Consider the following 19928-nt stretch of genomic DNA (forward strand, 5'->3'; position numbering starts at 1 on the left):
TGCTTTTGTATTGAATGTATAATTGAACGAATGTAAATGTGATTTAAAAGAATAGAAATAGAACAGTGAAAATAGCAGTTTCGTCACTAGACTTGGTACAAAATAAACCCTTAATAGATTAAGTTATATTAAAACCTCTGTGGAATATGTCATTCTCATTAGTCATTTGTGGCAAGAGGTCAGATATTTCTGGTCATTGTCCATGATAACGCTGTATAAGCACTCATCTCCGCTTGTTAAGACAACACTTATTTAATAACTTCAGATCAATAATTCATGTGCATGTGTTTATTTATAAGCAGGGCAATGATCACCCTTTCAGGGCTTATATTGTGATAATGACCATATCCAAATAATTCAGAATATTAAATGTAGCTGATGTTTTATATAGACTCCAAAAAAAAGAAAAAAAAAGAAGAGAGATTTTCATTCTTCTCACATCTCAAGCAGGTGCACCCGCATGCGAGGCATGTACCTGAGGCGCGAGCAAATTCTCTTGAAGGAAATTACAGTTGAAACATTGTCTGCCATTCACGAGGTTTAATTCGATTCGAATGGCTGTTTGTCAACTTATAACTCCCGTCAGCGCTAACATTTATGTCCTCGGACAGATGCTTGAGTCGTCAGTCGCATGTATCGGTCAGTTGTCCCTCAGTGTGAATGGTAGCGTCCGATCTCCCTCACACGCGCTCATTCAGCGCGCGCCTCTGTTTCGCTTAATCAAAGCAGAAGGTTGTAGAGACTCGCGATCTTCCGTGTTTAGCCGTGTGAGCATTTGAGGACAGCGGGATCCCAACGGACGGCTATCGTCTAACTGATTCTCCATTCAGTGTTCATTAGGCATTCTCTGCGTTAGGCATTTTAAACGTTGCTTTTAAGTGTGATGCTATTGGCTAAATTTAAAGGAATTGACAGCTATCTTAAGAAAAGTATTGACGACTCGTCGGCTTTGCGTTTGGAAGGTGCTCCCCGAGGGAAATAAAAGTTTCCTTCGGGAAATGAACAGGCTGTTCAGCGCAGGTAAGATTTTACGTTTATGTCAAGCTCTGCGCTTTTGGCAGTAGGCTACACGTCTATATATACCTGACTGTTTTCTACACTTGTATGAATGCTGGAAATACAACTTAAAACCGTGTCGGCTCACTGACAAATCCCTTTGATGAAACTGACCCTGTCGTGTGATCTTTCTGCTGGTAATGTGGATCTTTCTCACTGGTTTCATCATCCTCATCCTCATTATTTCTGGTGCGGAATGCCAAAAAGCGCCGACACTTTTTTTCCTTTTCCTTTCTTGTTTACAATTGTCTCTGGCGTCCGGTGTGCAGTTTTGTCTTTTTTTATTGCTAGATTGTTGAGAAACATAATCGAGACAAGCTTACAGTCCGTGACAGTCCAGTTTATGGAGACCGCATACCGACACTGTCCATCTCTGAGAGGCGCGTGCTCGTCTCGCGGCGTGCTCGCGGTGAATCGTCTGACCCTCTGCACCTATTTCCCTTCCGGCTATTGACAGCGACGCATAAGGTCGTGTATCATCAGCAGTTGGAGAATATGCCAGAAATGGTTAATGGTGTAGCCGCAATTAGTGTTTAATGTTCTGTTAAGGTCAGAAAAGGGAGAGACCTAGTGTTTCTGCGGTGGGGGGCAGCGTGTTATTGATAAAACGTAGGCTATAGCGAAATATTCAGTGTTTTTGCTGTTATGCACTTAAAGGGACAGTTATGCAAAAAGGACAGTTGTCATTTAGGCCTATTCACAACTCATTCACAACTCTAATCCTAAATGACTTTTTTTTTTTTGGTTGACACAGGAGAAATTCCGAATAGTGTCTTATGTAAGGTGCCTGAATATGTCAGAAATAATGCAAAATCATTATACAAGATTCATTCAGCATTAATGAGAATACATGAGAGAAGTATTGATCTCCGATTCATGAACATAAAATTGGGGGCATTAAAAATGGCATAGAGCTGTCAGCCGGACGATTAAAAAATAATAATTTAATTATATTGTAAGTGCTACAGGTACCACGAAAGTTATTCTTCATGTTTAAATTGTAGTCGAGTGTCAGATGGGTTAGTTCATCCTTGCAATGAGAAGTTCCATACGGCATGTTTTGCAGTGATGGTCTTAGACAGTTAAGTGTGTGTGTTTGTACATGGGTTGCCCTGTGTTTGTGCTCTTTATAGATGGCTGTGATGACAAAGTGCAAGCATGGTTCTCATTCAACTTTGAAGTGATGCATTATGCACAGGTGCAAAGGGTTAGTTCGCCCAAAAAATGAAATTTATGTAATTCATTTCTCACCCTCATGTCGTTCCAAACCCGAAAGACATGGCACCCAGAACACAAATTAAGAGGTTTCTGAACCACCTATAGGCAGCAAAGTCATTGCAACTTTCAAGGCCCAGAAATGTAGTAAAGACATCATTAAAATAGTCCATGTGACTACAGTGGTTCGACCTTAATGTTATGAAGCGACGAGAATACTGTGATCAACCACAACCCTCTCCGGGTTGGGGACCTAGTAATATTGCCGGGATCAGTCCCGGAACGCACCCTGTGTGAACAAAAGCCAGGATCAATGCCGTAAAGGGTGTGTCGTAGTGATGACGTGCCATCCCACGATTCTGTTGCTCTTAGAAGAAAGTTTGTGTTCGTCATCAACAAAGAAAGAATGAAAAAATGTCTGTAAACTGGAACGAAGCAGAGACTAGGGAGCTCCTTACTATCCGCGATGAAGCTGAGATCGTTTGCCAGCTTTGTGGAACGGTACGCGATGCGTTAGTGTACATGTTTTCGACGCGTACGTTACACGTCTCATCCTGACGTCACGTGTCTTTACGGGATCTTACCGGGATGTGTGTGAACGCACTCAAACAGATCCCGGAAAATCACTGGCGGTGTGAATGAACCAAAATCAAACGATCCCGGCACAAATCCCAGGACACATTATCCGTGTATTTTCTGGAAAATCTGTGTGAAAGGGGCTTTAATGGCACAGAGCTCCACCTTACGGCTAGTGACCAACTGACTATGACTGGCTGTGTGAACGGGTCACGATAGCGCCATGGTCATCTTCCTAATGAGTGCTGACTGTCCAATTGCATCACTACAAAGTCGAATGAATTATCTTCTTAATCTGGATTGCTTGCTTGTGTTTTTTCATTTTTTTTCCCTCGTCTTAGAAGTGGAATGACTTTACCGAATGATTAGGAATTATAGCTGTTATCATCTCATGTTATAGTATCTCACTTGTCCCTACTGTGTGAAAACTTTAAAGTAGGTGAGTTAATGCACTTATTGATATTGCTGCGCTACGATATGAAAGAAGCGGTCAGAAAAAAGATTGGAAAGATCAAGAGATGGAAGCTCCCTGCTGGGCCTCTGGCTTCGGTAGCTTGTGCTACCCCCCCCCCCCCTCCCCCCTTCCCCCTTCCCCCTCCCCCCCCCCCCCCCCCCGATCCTTCCCTCCGCCTGATCCCTCTCTCATGTACTGTATCTCTCAATTAGAGCTCTAAATCAAATGGACGCAGAGAAGAGATCAGCTGAGGGCGAGGAAGTGAGAATGTGTGATGTTTGAACAGAATGAGTCAAATCTTCTTCAGTTTTCACAGATACAGACTAACAATCTGGGAAACTGTGTGTTGTGCCGTCCTCAAAAACCCACATGCAGTTTGCACTCATGTGAATGCACTGTTCAAGGGGATGAAGATTGGACTGATTAACCCACAATCCAGTTGGCACCTGCCAGGCCTCATCCTCTTGGTACCTGATGTGTGTGTGAAAGGCGACAGAATATTTAGATGTAAGCTGTATATGTTTAGATAACTCTCAGCGCACATACACTCTGAGCGGCTAAACGGCTTTAACACCGGACAGCCGTGCATGTCATACACAATCCCTCATCCTGGCCCAGTTGGCACAGTGTAACTCCAGCTAACATGGCAGAGCAAGCAGTGGAGAGCAGATCACACTTAGTAGTGCTCACTCTCACTCGCTCTCTCTGTAAGTGTGTGTGTGTTTGTTTGTGTGTGGCCTTAACCCCCTTAAGCTCACACACTGGCTCGTTGCCTTCTTTGGGCCGCAAGCAGCACGGCTCTTTCCACGAACTCCAAAATGAGAGCAGATGCTCGACTCAACCCGGCTCTGCTGAGCACCTTTGCTGAATGTAAACTCCTTCTGTTTGCATCCTCCTTTACCCTGAAGCCTTGCTTGGTAAGACTGCCATTTTTCACGCTAAATGTAAAGAGATGTTGACAAACAGCAACAAATGTCCAACTTGTTCAAATATATGTTTTAGTCTCATATTCTTTGTTATTTTAGGTCAGTGGTTTTAATGGCACAACACATCCAAAAGTCACCACCAATATACACTCAGCATAGTATACACTCAATGATAGTTCACCCACAATTGGTTGTACAGTTACACCATAACTGTAATTTCAAACCTTCGTGTGTGTGTGTGTGTGTGTGTGTGTGTGTGTGTGTGTGTGTGTTATATGAACTATCTTCTGTCTCTCTCTCTCACTATTTTTTTTTTATGTGTACACAAAATTTCAGATCTGGGTTAGCGCTGACAGTATTTATTTATACCCACACTAGCGTCTACCACATTTGAGGACACACAAGACCATCAGTCTTCATTAGTGTCAACATAAGCCTGACTCTTTTCAACCAATTAGCATCATTAGGCAAAACTCTGCGTGTGCGTTTTTTTGTAAAAGTGTTTGTGTAGGTATTGCCGTGGCTGATGTTGCTAAGTCCGTTTGAAGTTATAAGAGCCTCTGCATCATTATCAAGCCCCCCTCCCCAGCCCTGCGTCCTTCAGCCAGGTCCGTGGTGTGTGAAGGAGAGCTGAGAATAAGACCAGATAGATGGGGTGTTTTTCTGAGGTAGAAAGATGCATTAGTGGTTGAGCGTGTGTGTGTGTTCATGCTTGGAGGTCACTATTTTGGCTGTTGACATGGCATAAACTGCCAGATTTGAAACTCTGCCTCACAGGAAGTCACAAAATGCTTCTGTGCGGTGTGTTGACACATTAGGTGTATGGCTCTCCCCTGTCGAGCACTCTGACAGATGCAGCCCGTGATTCCAGTCCTCAGCAGATTAAGAGATTACAGGGTTGGGTGGGAGTGTATAATAACCCTAATGCATCTAAAACCGCATTCACACACATGCAGCTGAGAACATCAGAGTGCTGATGAACAATATCTGTCACCAGCAGCCTCTTCAGTATCTCTTTATAACAGGTCAGGCCGACGGTGCCCACAGAGTTAACACGCTGATAGTTTAATTTCTAGTCAGACCGGATAGATGCGGCTTACCTCAACTCAGCACAGCTCAGGTTGCTGTCGATAAGCTTTAACTAGGTGACGGTGTCAAATCCACGACCCAGACAGACTTACAAGCACGTAAGAGCTTGGATGCAACTTTTAGCACAAATACATTCTCTCTCGCACTCACTGCTGCAAAGCAGGATGGGATTGAGGCAGGACTGCACAGTGCAGGAGAGTTGTTGCTTTAATTGGGCACTCTGAAGTGGACATCAGCAGTCGGTTGCATAAACCTTTAATACTAGTCTTACAAGTTAGACATCAATTTATTTTCTTTAAGACTGTTCATAGCTTTTTTAAATCAGTTACAGAAAAACGTAGATTAGCCTAATTTGGTACCGAAAACCAAGACTGACTGCCCCTGACTAACTGCCAGTGAGTCATACTGGAACTTAAGACACTACACAATGGCAATGTTTATGCAACCGGCCTCAGGGCTTACTGTCTTAAAGACTATTTAAAGTCAAAATCTAAGTTTTGTGGCTTTTAGTTCGTTTGAATTATATACATTACAGTTTAAAGTCAGTATGTTTTTTTTTTTTTTTAATGTTTTTTTTTTATAGAAATTAATACTTTTATTCAACAAGGATGCCTTAAATTCCTGAAGTGACAGTAAAGACATTTATAATGTTATACAAGATTTATATTTAAAATAAATGCAAATTGTTTCAACACTAAACATTCTATTCATCAAAGACGCCTGAAAAAAAAAGTAAGACAGTTTCCACAAAAATATTAAGCAGCACAACTGTTTTCAACATTGATATTAATAAGAAATGTTTCTTAAGCACCAAATATTTATGATATTAAAATGATTTTTGAAAGATCATGTGCCACTGAAGCAGTGCCGGCTCTCTCTATGCACAAGCTAGAAAAAAAGCTGAAAAAATAAAGTAAATGCACCAAGAATAAAGAAGGTGTGTATTTCTGTAACATTTTAAATTCTTATTTAGTCTTGACAAACCAATGAATAAAAAATAAAAGTCCAGATCTCCAGGTTCAGTCCACTGTATTTCAAAAGAAATGCCCCATGATGAAATTTTACATCAATACATCAATAATCAAATTGTTCTTCTGCATAGTGTATAATACATAAGCACGTTCCTGTTCAGTCATGCAAGCTGTCGTGTGACTCCTGTCAAGTGCTTTAAAAACAATGACCATTAGTCTAGAAAGCTAGCACATAGCACACGTTTTTTGCGTTCCAAACCCATAAGACTTTCGTTCTGAGGCCTCATCTGAGATATTTTTTTCCCTCCATTGACAGTCCACACAACTACCACTTTGACACTTCAAAAAGTTAATAAAGAGTTAATTTATTTGAATTGAGCGGTCTAGTCCAAATTTTCTGAAGAAACACGATCACTTTATATGATAAACAGATTAATTTTAGGCTTTTATTCACATAGGAATACACATTATGAAAAGGTGTGTTAATAAACTCAGATATTTCTACAGCTGAGTGTTTAATTCATTAAATTCATAAGTGTTTTTTACAGTTCTGTTGAAAGTGAATATTCATTATAAGAAGATACGGATAGAAAATCTCTTCTTTATAAGATAGATGATTAGCAGTGCTTTAAGACAAATACATACATACAATTCACAAATGTCTTAAAACACCCATAAATCCATCTTTATTGAGCAAATTATTAAACCATTAAATAGACTTTTTTTAATGATCAAAGATTTTATTCACTTCTAAAACATTTGAAAGAAAGTCCGATGCTCCAGTCATTTGAGCTGTGATTAAAATATAACAATGACAAACAGACAGATATCATATATATCTATGATCCATGACCCAGAGCCATGACCATGTACTTGATATCTATATGCATTTTAGTATCTCATGCTGATATAGAGAGTGATGGGAAATGTAGTTTGTTTGTGGATACAGTAAACCGGCTCACAAACCAGCTAAATTAGTATGCTTCGAGTATTAATAAGTTAGGGCTCAATGAAAGCCAGCCGTTTCCTGCTAGTTATCACGACATCACATTTATGTCCAATGATCTCGTAAATACGATCATTCCAACGTGAGCTGACAGAAGTGTAAACGCTCAGAGCTCCATTTAAAAGATGAAATTCAGCAGCACAGCTGCTCTCTCTAGCAGTGGGTCTCCTGCAGTGATTAGTGCAAAGGGACGAATACTAAAATAGGTGACACAGAAACCTGGGGTCACCGCTAAGGGTCTGCAGAGACCTCTTGCAGGTGATAACATCTGTGTTCGTCAGAGAGAAATCCTGAATTTCTCTCTGAAGGAACGGGGAAAAACATTCCTGTATGTCTTTAGCACTGCTGCAACAATGACCTGATGACACGAGACCCAACTTGATGTAATTTGGAAAACGCAAAGGAACATGTACCAACAGCAAACCTCCGGAGGAAAAAAAAAAGACCAACTATAGTCAGTCTGTAATCCCATTGGCCTCAATCCCATTTAAATGTGCTGTGATCTTTAACAAAAAAAAAAGATATTATGCATTTCAAGACAAGACTGCACAAGAAGCAGAACTGAGGCAGAAGAGGACTAAAATACCTCCTGAATGCTGCCTGTTTGAGCATCTGAAACTAAACAGTGTACTTGGCTTAGGTTAGCACCAATACAAGAGTTCACATGTTTGTTTTAAAAGGTGATGTAAGTTATTGGAGACATTTACTAAGTGTTTCCTGACCACTGGATTACACCACCCCACCCTCCAAAGACATGTCAGCAAATCTGAACATGCAAACTGGAATGAACTGCATTCAAAAATGAGCATCAGTGTGCCCAACTAATTTAAGGGCAGAGCACTTGAAGTGACTACTCTGAAAAGTGCATAAGATCCTAAAAAAGAAAAAAAAATACATTAAATGACCTGTTGTTTGGACTCTTTGCTAACAACCTTGTGTGAGGGCCCTTTGTGAAGGGATTCAACTGCTCACTTTCATTTCTAATGACCCTTTGAATAGCGTCCAATTCCTGCACTGGCCTTCAAGGCAAAAATATGTTTCTGATTTACCCATTTTTCAGAATAGAAGTTTCTGATTGGCAAACTGTTTGCTTGCTGTTTACAGAGCCTGCAGCTGTTAAAGAGACCTATCTCAGGACACCTTTTTCACTTATATCTGACACATTTTATTCCAAAGAGAAAGAGATGCAATGGCTTTTTCCATATTTACCTGACTTGAGATACATGCACTTTGAAAGATGTAATGTGCAAACCATTTGTGGCAACCATCACGCAGAGAGCAATCTCGCTACTCACCGCTCCTCACTAATATCACAAGAGAGAGGAAAGAGAGGTCAGGCCCAATGATTTATGGCTGTGATGATGCATCCCGGCCCGGAATGATTAATCTCTGCTGGGAACACTTTCAGGAGTACAAGTTTAACCTCTGAACACCCTCTCCCCAAACACACAACACACACATACTCTCTTGCTCATGTATGCGGTCATATCCTGGGAGTTAGAGGAGAGAGATCTTACCTCTTACCTGCGCACATTTTGTATGTGATGACCTTCTGTTGGTGTGCCTCGGTACTTGATTGTAGATCTGTGTGTGTGTGTGTGTGTGTGTGTGTGTGCTTGTAGAGTACTCTTCTACCCTTCCACCTTTAAAATATTTGTGACTCACACACATCAGTGATAGCTGGAGTGAAACAGTGTTTTTCTATTGATTCTAGGTGCTAAAAGCATTTGTTGTATGTTCTGTAGAGCAGACTAAAGGGACATGTTTAGGTAGAGAAATGGAAATGCTAGTTCAGACAAATGCTTTCAGCTTTTTCTGCGACCTTCTGCGTGCTTTTCTTTGAGAATGATTTCCACGAAAAAAATAGCCAGATTGTATTTCATCCTCAAATCAAGAGGGTGAAAAAGCGATTACAATCTATGTGAATATTCTTTTTATTTTTTTATTTTTTTTATTAAATTAATAGCATCTTGACGTGTACAGTAGGTATAATTTACACTTTCGTATGACTTAACGTTTTCTTTTGTACTCACAATGACTACATTTACTTTGTCGCAAACAGTAAAAACAGTAATTTTGTGAAATGTTATTTCAATTTAAAATAACGGTTTTCTATTTAAATATATTTTAAAATTTAGTTTATTGAGCGTTCAAAGCTGAGTTTTCAGCATCATTACTGCAGTCTTTAGTGTCACATGATCCATCAGAAATCATTCTAATATTTGCTGCTCAAGAAACATTTATGATTATTATCAATGTTGAAAACAATTGTACTGATTCATATGTTTGTGGAAATGTGAGACTATTTTTCAGGATTGTTTGAATAACAAGATTAGTAATTGTTTGAAATATAAATATTTAGCATTATAAATGTCTTTTATTGTCGCTTTTGATCAATTTAATGCATCCTTGATTAGTAAAAATATTACTTTCTTTAAACATCTAATCTTACTGGCCCTAAACTCTTGAACAGTAGTGTATGTGACAATTTATTTATTATCTTGTGTATTCATGTGCATACTATGATTCAACTGCATTGGACAGTGAGTGTCTTCTTGAAAGAAAAAGCGTCCTGTTTAACACACAAGAATCTGTAGCTATTTAAGATCAGATTGTCCTACCTCATTCATCTTGATTCTTTTACCAATCCTCATATGGTACCGGGCATCTCTGCTTTTAAGTGTGTGTGTGTGTGTGTGGCTGGCTAACAGCTCTCATCTCTTTCATTAATTATGCACGACAGGCTTGTGATGGTCCTGTTGCTGCAGTGCTTTATCAGACTGAAGGCCACAGTCACTGATGAGTGTTTTTCTGAATGCTCAAATGGTTTAAACCGATGCATTTTGTTGCATTAATAGATATGATCTTTTTATCTTGCCACCAGCATGAGAGCAGACAGCAGGTGGGGTGTGCATGTATTTAATCCCGCTGTGTGTGTGTGTGTGCGTGTGTTGTAACCTGGCCATCGGAAGCACATGTGACATGAAACCTGGCACAAGCTGGCACTAGGCTTGATGTCATAGACCAGATTACACTGATCTGGAAATGCTGGCTCGAAGAACATGCACGGTAAGATTTAAAAATAGCCATTGTTGATACTCATTGTCTTTTAGAACAGCTCTTTTCCCCTCTCCTTTACAACCCTTTCCATATCCTCTCCTCCTTGGCATAGGAATTTGTCTCTCATTCCCCTCATTACCAGCAGCGTGTAAATGCTGCCTAAACAAACCTAATTAGCTCATTAAGAACCAGTCTTAACTACCTCCTGGGCTTTGTTCACATGCTGCAGACTTCTAAATGTTGTGGCTGATTTACTCTTGTACCGTGCGTGTGATTACTTTGCCGGGTTCATAGTATCTCGGATTGCATCGCTCCAGCGCCGCTCCTGCGTCCTGCGTACGATTCTCCGGCGCTCTCCTACTGAGAGCCTTCCATTACAGAACACACTGACGTTAAATAGGAGATTGGTATCATTAAATTCACATTAAGCGGGCAGTAAAATATTGATATGGAAGTGTGCAGCCGTTTGATTTTGGTGTAGAAAAGGTAAAGAGCATTTCAAATCAGAGATGAGTCAGATGCGCCGCTGAATTTAAATGCTTCTATTAACACTGATGACAGAGCAGGTAAATTGTTTTTGTTTTGTTTTTTCTCTCTCTCTCTATTTCTAAGTCATTGGTTTTCAGTTTTCACCTGGAGATTGTGATATCATCCGTTCTCTTGGGGAAAACACTGTTAAATGTTTTGTGATTGAGCTCGAAAGTGTACTTTATTGTCTGAGACGCGGCCTGGTTTTAAGCATGTCATAATGATAGACACATTAAACTTTGCTTATATGGTTCAAATCTGACTGGATTTTTATATTCCGGTCACGTTCCTCTCTCTTACCTCTGCACTTTTACAATCAATAAAAATACAATGAATGATATATGTGGGTAATTGACAGATGACATGGATGAAGAATTATTATTATTATAAAACAAAGATGAATTATAAATGCCATTTTTCTGTTATGCCACCATGGATAAAATCTTCTTTTGGATAAAATCCTGTGTAACCAGCATCACCAAATAAAATTGCATAAATTAATGTTTCCAAACTGTCAAAACAAATGTAGTACTTTGGGCTGGTCGAGATGCTCAAACAAATTGCATAATTGTTGATAACATCACAGTGTTTACACTGAATTAAATATACGTATGATTTATGTGTAACTCTCTCTTCGTATTAAGATGGGAAATACATTTTTTAACACTGATATACATACTTCACCTTTAAATAGTTCTGTGGTAAGTCACATTAGTTTTTAAAAGCACATTTGTTGCATGTACAGTAGTTACTAATATGAGGTTATACAAACTGCATAATCATATTTATTATACAAGCTTATGACAAAATAATTGCTGTTTAAAATAGTTTAAATGAAACACAGCAAGTCACTGTTTATGAAGCTTGACATGTCATGTCAACTTCCCTTGTACATTCACTCAGTGTAGTGTCGTAATTCTGACAAATCCTCTTTGCTTATTTTACTGGATTTTTTTCTCTCGCTTAAATTTTCCACTTAAGTCTCTCTTTTACCTCTCCATCCAACAAACCTGACTCCATTAGCAAATTCAGGGATCTGGGAGAGGGATGAGAATAATCTTATCTAGTACAAAAACTCCGTTATATCAGTGTAACCAGGCTCGATTGCTCTGTCGTGTAAGAATAGATTAATGTCTTAGCTGATTATAATCTGATCCACCTAAGGCTGCACTATTCATATTGGGTGTTTACAGAAAGCGGATGAAAGGTAAAATCCCTTTAGCTTTGGTATTGCATCATTCCGACATAGGCTACACACATATATGATGTAATGTCATGAAGTACAGTTGATTCGCTGTGCAGTTGCATCTATGCGTGTGAGTATTTGTAATATTTGTGCCTCAACAGCAGTGTTTAATCCTTGGGAGTTTAATTAAGTCAGCGCTGTAATTAAATAGGCAGGTGCTAATTTGTCTTAAGTCTTCAGTTATTGGGTCAGTATGTGACAGTGTGAGTGCGCTGGTGAGCCGCAAGCTTGTTTTGGCATTGTGTGTCAGCCGAATCGCTTGAATGCGCTTCTCATTGTCTAATCACGATGTGTTTATGTGGTATATTTTTTTTTCACTGAGGTATTGATGGACAGAACTGCACTGTATTTGCATGTGTAGATGGAATATTACGAGCGATGGGCCGGCAGACTCCATTTAAAGCAACAGCTAGTCATTTGCACACAAAACAGCCACTTCTGCGAGGATCCTGTTGAATTTACATGCCGATCGATTTTGATATTGCTGACATGGGTGCTTTTTTAAGTACTTTGTGTCTCATAGCCAGCAGGTCATTTCGGCTGGCCTATAGATTGCACATGAAATAGGCCTTTGTGTTTGATGAGTCCACTGGCTTGCCCTGGGCTCACCTCTCGATGTGTGTGTGAGAACGATCTGTCTCAGCCGTAGGGACCCAGACTGGCTTCAGTGTGCTTATTGATCTATTACCCCTCAGAAGCCCCTCACGCTTTTACCCCGCAGACTTGCAAGACACCAAGCCAAATCTCTGTCTTTCCTCTTTTGTATACATAAGTCATCTCTCTCTCTCTCTCTCTCTCTCTCTCTCTCTCTCTCACTCTCTCTCACTCTCTCACTCTCTCTCTCTCTCTCTCTCTCTCTCTCTCTCTCTCTCTCTCCTTCTCTCTCTCTCTCTCTCTCTCTCTCTCTCTCTCTCTCTCTCTCTCTCTGTCTTCAGGCTTTAGACTCCTGCTCTCTATGTTGGCCCTATTACTGATGTAAATTGTCCTGCTATTGGCTTGTTTATCTGTCAGTTTGGCTCTGAATGGAGTGTAAGTGACAGGTTTTACTCTGTGCTTTAGTGTGTGAAGAGAGCGCTTCAGATTTTTCCCCCTCATCCACGAGGAGCCACAAGATGAACTGTCAACGTGGACCTGGGCTCCTGGAGGATGTGATGTCGTGACTTCACGCAGTTGACCTCCCCGTTGTGGCGCTGAACTGAAATTAAAAATTAATCTATAGTGTAAAGTCACCCAAGGTTAATGAATTATGAATCACTGCTAATCTGCACAGAATCAAACCGGAGGAATTCTTAACGCACATCTTTGTTAATTGTGTTTTAACACTGGCTGTGACAGTCGGGTCGACCCGCCGGTGTTTATTCTCTCCTGTGAGCTCACCTTATAGTGACAGCTGATCTGCATTACAAATACACTTACCTGAATAACCGCTGAATAACAAATTCACAAATTTCTACAAGTGCTCACATTAACGCCACACGCAATGCAATTTTGTACGAAAAAATGTGTATGTTGTTGTGAATGGGTCTTAAACCTTATTTTCAGTGTTCATTTATCATATCCTGTAGGTTTGTAGGTGAAAATAGAATTTTTTTATGGAATATTGCAGTATTTATTATACATTATTTATCTGTGGACATCTTTACTGAATTTTTTTTTCTTCTTTTCTCTGATGGCATGTTTACTAGCACGAAAGTGGCAACCTGTCACTCACATTAGATTACAGAAAAAGCAAACCACGATCCAATTAATTCCCGTTGGACAAAATTAAGTCCTTCCCTACATTTTTCTTGAGAAGCCGTTTAAATCGGATACGCCACAATAGGACAGAATAGAACCATCGCAACTTCCGTTTCATGGCAACTTTAACTAACTTCCATTTTTCTTCATCAGTTGTTCAGCTGGGACATGTAGCCCTGGAATTATGGAACCTGGTTTCTGTCATCTTTAAAAGTATACTGTAGTTCACCGGAAAAATGTAAATTAATTTATGCCGAGTTCAGACTGCACGATTTTAGGCTCGATTTTCGCTCGCCAACAGGTTTTGGGAAATCGCAGACAAATGCCCGAAATCACAGGCAAATCGGTGCTCGTTCACGCGAGTGACAATCACGCAGTGATATATTTGGCATGCTAAATATCTGGACCTGTCGGCGATTCAAAATCCTGCTGTGTGAAAGTGTTCTGATGAAAACTACATCGGCGATGACTGAGAACCAATGAGAGAGCGAGATACAGAGCAGCGGGGAGTTCGGGGAGGAGTTATAGACCACATATCAGTATTTTAATATTTATATATATATATATATTTACAATTTACAATTATATCAAACAGAAACAAAGTACAAACATTTGCTTGACCAGCAGCAACAGCAGAACATTGAAAAATTATTTATTTACCCCAACCCTCTTTGCAGAACACAGTCCTTTCTCCCAGTGTCTCCCCAACCATTTCCTCCTGCATAATCTGTTTTTCTTTTTCTCCTTTTCGCTGCAGATCAGCGCACAGACAATTTGGTTCGGAAACTTCTTGCAGGCTATCATTTTTAATGATACAACACAATTCCAGTCTCGCACGAGAACTCCCGTCTCACGCACATGTGATCTTGCGTTATTTCCTTATCACTTCTCGCGTGTGTTTGTGAAACATAGTTTGCGGACCAGACAGAAGTTGGTTCTTTTGTAAAGTCATGCAGTGTGAAACCTCCTGTCGCCGATCCATCGTGCAGTGTGAACACAGCAGCAACTGATTGATACCACAGATAGTCGTGCAGTGTGAAAAGAACACTGACCCCACTAAAATCGTGCAGTGTGAACTCGGCATTAGTCACCCTCATGTTGTTCCAAACTTGAATGACTTTCTTTCTTCTGTGGAACATGTTAATCAGGACTTTTAGTGTCAGGTAAAGTCAGGGGCAGGGCCAGGTTTATAGTGACGTGTTGTTAATCCTGCTGGTTTCTCAGTGCTAGATTAGCCTAGGTTTGGTCCCATAGTGAGATTAAGCTTTTCTCTGTGTAGTCAAAGCAGTTTCTCAATAGAATTACACGCACTCCAGCCTTCAGTCATGCTAGTGAACTCACAATGAAGTGTGAAAGTTCAACACACATCCACTGCAGTCCCCTTCAGACACAGTGAAGCCTACACAAATGTAAAAAATGCACATGAGTATGTGCACGCATATGTTGTTGAGCTTGTTTTGTGAACATTGGTGGGTGATAAGACTGATCAGGGATTTGTCAGATTAACAGAGCTGTCTCCAGTGTCAATATGAGGGCAGAGAGGTTCTGGCACACACACACACACACACACACACACACACACACACACACACACACACACACACACACACACAAATGTCGTAGGGTTTACGCTCACTTCCCAGAGTTCATAAATGGATAAGTGTTTATCTTTATGCTCCCTTTTTCTAGCAGTAATGGTTTGCTCATGCTTAATCATATGTGTTGCTCTGAAAGAGCAGTTTTTAAAGTAGGAAGCATGAGGAATTAAAATAAATAAATTCAATTTTAGAACATAAATTCAAAGAAACAATCCTGGTCATTTATTGAGTTTTTTTCCCAATAGATTTGGCATTTTGGGGTAAAAAAAAAAGCACTCAAAAGTAATTTAATTTTGATGACAGCCACCTGTAGTCATACATTTGTGTTTAATGGTCGCTAAACTGTATAATTGGTTGTTGGCAGTCGATTTCCTATAAATGTGCTAGTTTCATGTATTCATGTCTCTGCTGCACTGTAAAACATGTCCATCTATTGCAACTTAAAAACTTAAGCTCAGTTGCTTGCTGCCTTAAGTAATCAAATTGTCCGTGCAAGTCATTTCAACTTAAAGGGGTGGTTGAGTATGATTTCACTTGTCTAACTTTAGTTAGTGTGTAATGTTGCTGTTTGAGCATAAACAAAATCTGCAAAGTTACAATGCTCAAAGTTCAAAGCAAAGGGAGATATTTGCTTTTAAATAAATCGTTTTTTAAGGACTACAACAAACGGCAGGTATGGACTACACGACATTCCTCATGGGTTAGTGATATCACCAACCCTAAAATTTACTTAAACTCCGCCCCCGGGAACACGCAGTCCATGTTGAGAAGAGGGAGAGTTGTTGTAGTCGAGCACATTGTGAGTCAGCTCAAACTGTAGCATCCATCTTTTCACATGCAATTGAAAGTCTCTCTGTGTGCATCTCACAACAGTTTTCCTATACGAGCGATTTATAGATTATCATGACAGAATATGCTAATTAAAGATAGTTAACGCCACATCAGCTACATAAATTCATCAACTAACCATTCAGAGACGTCCTGTTGCATTCTACGTGTTGTCACTTCTTCTTGAGTCTCTCCATCATTGTCTGACTCCGTTTAAACATAAAAGGCAGAACAGTTTCTGTCATTTTAGTGTGTGTCTGCGTGAGGTAATCGCAGCTGCTAACACACACAAGCTCTTGAAACCCCGCCCTCTGTGTCGAGAGCAGCAGCTAATTTGCATATAAAAGGGCCAGACACAAAGCGGTGCGTTTTTGCAAACCCTCAAAAAGTGAAAACTTTAACATGCTATATAAAAATATCTGAGGTATTTTGAGCTAAAACTTCACACACACTCTGGGGATATCAGATTTTTTTTTTTTACATCTTGTGAAAAGGGCATTTTACCACCCCTTTAAATTATATTAACCTGATGTAACAAAAATAAATAAATATGGAATACATGTAATAAGCTGCACATTGGGGTCCTGTTAAGGTGATGATACACAGGGCAACTTTTTGAGCAATGTTGCTGGGCAATCTTGCCCGAGAGATTGTTGCTTGGGTACTTTTGAAAATGGGCAATACATTTATATCTGGATAATTTAGATTGGTCGTGCGCCCTGTGTCTCATCCGGTTGCCAGTTGACGGCAACATTGCCCAGCAGCATTGCTCAAAATGTTGCCCTGTGTATCATCCCCTTTAGGGTATATTTTGCAATAGTGACCACTTTGTGTAGATGAATATACACATCAGATAAATTGACCCACTTTTTTTACATTGGAAGCCAAGCATTATTTCAAGCAAATGTCAACATCTCTTTGAGAAAAAAAAATAGAAAATCACAATGTTGTTTTACCAGCTACATTTCCTCTAAAATTAAATTGCTTTTAGCGGCACAGGATTTTTTTGTTTTTGTTTTTGTTTTTTGATGATGATTCTTAGGGTTGTGTTGTGTTAGTCTGTGCGGCATCACTATATGCATGATTGTTTTTTTTGTTTTTTGTTTTCTGTCTTTTCTATCAGTCGAAGGAAGAAGACAAACATCCGACTCCATTTCTCCCTTAATTCTTTGCCCCTCTAGTTGTAAGTAAGTTGATTTTCCTTTGCTCATATGTCACTACAGGCTTATTGGACCAGCTGGCCCGTCAGTCTGTGTGTGAGTGTGATCTGCTTTAGTGAGCTCTGCTGCAGCTGTCAGGCTGACGAGAGAAACCCTGCTGTCCACAATCACACCAGATCAGCTCAGACGTGTCCGGTCTCGCACCGCGCGGCTGCCGGGCTGCATTAGTGTGGATGTGCCACAGGAGGAGACCCATGAGATGCTTTGCCACAGTAACAAACGTGTTTCATTGGCAAGAGCATTTCAATAATGTGCTCCTCCAAAAGCAGAAGTAAGTTAGACAGCTGCAGGCTGTTGAACAGCATAGCTCAAAATAAACACAGGTATTACTATTTTTATGCCGTGTACTGTGAAGGCGTAACCTATAAATCTCTTTGGAGCTTTTTAGATTGTTAGATTTTTATGGATGAACAATATGCCGTAAAAGAACAGCGTGTTAGTGCGAGATTCTTGCATTCGTAGTCGCACCTGTGTGTGCGTTTGTGAGTTGGTCCTGCTCTGTTCCTAAAGGAGGTTGACAGGTGTGTGTATGAGTCAAGTGCTGCATTTAATTCTGCCTGTATGCTGACATGAAAGCCTGCAGATATGACCTTGCCGCCATATATTCAGGAACAGATGCACAAGAACAGAAGGCTGAGTCCATTTCTTTCTTAACCAATATATTTGAGGCCACATATCAGAATATAAAAGCCATGAGAGGTCTGTTTGAGATGCACCTTTCAATATGCACCTGCTGTATGTAGGGACATTTTATAAATGTATTTATTTGTTCGTAAGTAGGCAGGCAAAAACAATGGGGTTAAAAATAACTGTAGCCTACTATTTATCTAAATATTTTATTTTTATTTATTTTTATTAGGATAGTGGAAATATAGAGACAATAATATGATTAATATGAATATAATATGAATATTAGGCTATGAAAAAAATATAATTTAATCAATTGGTGATGGGAAGTCCCACTTTAAGTTCAGCTGAATATTCTGTTTCTCTTGGAAATACAGGTACTATTAACAAAGAGAATTATTGGTGTCCATTAACTACAGTATGAATGAGAATATGCCTTGGATAGTTGGGCCATTTGATTGAAAGTTTCCTGGCGTGATAATTACTATTCATTCAGATCAGCGCGTGGGGTCATTTAGCCTGTACAGGTGTATTTTAAAATCTTGCATCAGCTTTCAGGGCTGCAGTCACTTGGCAAGGTTAGATTTTCCTGCACTTCATCTCAGCCGCACAGAAGCAGAATGTGTAATTACAGTCCCTTCACATGATGGTGTTTCAATCTCATAGACCAGTTTCAATGCTACAAATGAGACTCTCAAGGTCTCCTTTTGCACACTCTAGTTGATTCGGTTTAAATAAAATATGTTTACAGTTACAGTAAGTTGTTTGATTTAGAGACGGGCTCTGTAAAGAATAATACCGTATAATTGATGTAAGACTGAACCACACTGTTCAAACTTAAGGCAGTGCAGATTTAAAACTGTCAATAATTTAAAGCTTGTTTATAGATCTCGGGGATCAGTAAGCACTAAAGCATTTTACAGAGTGATCTTTCAGGCTTGTACTCAACTAATGAGATTGTGTCAGGTGCGCATGGAATTCCTGTTGTAGATAGCTACTATTGAACAAGTTTGTGAGGCTTTAAAGTGGAAGAGTTCTGCATAAGAAGCAGTTCGACAGGTGGATCTGTGCATTCATCTCGGCTGATAAAGACTGCATTTGTTTCGATCGCCATCTGGATCCTTTGACCACTGTAACACATTGTGGGGATATCACTAATGAATGAAATGTTATCTATAATAAGCCTAATCTGCATAGAAAGGAGGCATGTTTTTTGGAGGCATGTTCTTAAATAATTATGGTGCATCAGCCATGCGTCCCCCCCAGCCTCCCCCACCCCCCTTAGCACATTTAGTGTATGACTAAACATAATTGCACTGTAGGTGCTTTAAGTGCTTGGTAATAACACACAAGTTTGTACATGTTTAAGAGGCACAACTCTTTAGTCCATTGTAGGCTCAAATGCTACATAATGTAGTAGTAGTAGTAGTAATAATAATAATAAGTATTACTATTATTAGTAGTAACAGTAGTAGTTGTATTGTGGTTTATATAATTTTTTTTTTTTTAAATAAAATTATATATTTTCATAGATTTAAGATCGTAAAGCAGCCCCACGGAAAAAGTGTGGCTGCAAAGTATTGCTTGTTTGCTAATGGTGGGATCTAAACAATGTCCCTTAAAGGAATGCCCAATCGATTGCCTGTCCAACACATAGACAGAGCTGAACCAAAAAAGGAAATGAAAGCAATTGATAAACATATTAATTAAAATGACTAGTTGCTGTTTTACCAACAAACACAAAATATCTATTTACCCTTGTAGGCATAATCTTGTTAGATTTTTTTATAC

At 39.7% G+C, this 19928-nt stretch overlaps 1 protein-coding gene across 1 annotated transcript in view; it reads left to right on the forward strand.

Annotated features, from left to right (window-relative positions):
- The first annotated feature begins 654 nt into the window (after positions 1-654).
- The window catches only part of tenm2a (teneurin transmembrane protein 2a), a 292880-nt gene continuing 273606 nt past the window's right edge, over positions 655-19928 (forward strand). The window contains exon 1 of the mRNA XM_079631137.1: positions 655-1020. The gene's annotated coding sequence lies outside the window, so the exon portion shown is untranslated. The remainder of the gene's footprint in view (positions 1021-19928) is intronic.

Source organism: Phoxinus phoxinus (assembly GCF_949152265.1).
Source record: "Phoxinus phoxinus genome assembly, chromosome: 12".
NCBI classification, from domain to species: domain Eukaryota; kingdom Metazoa; phylum Chordata; class Actinopteri; order Cypriniformes; family Leuciscidae; genus Phoxinus; species Phoxinus phoxinus.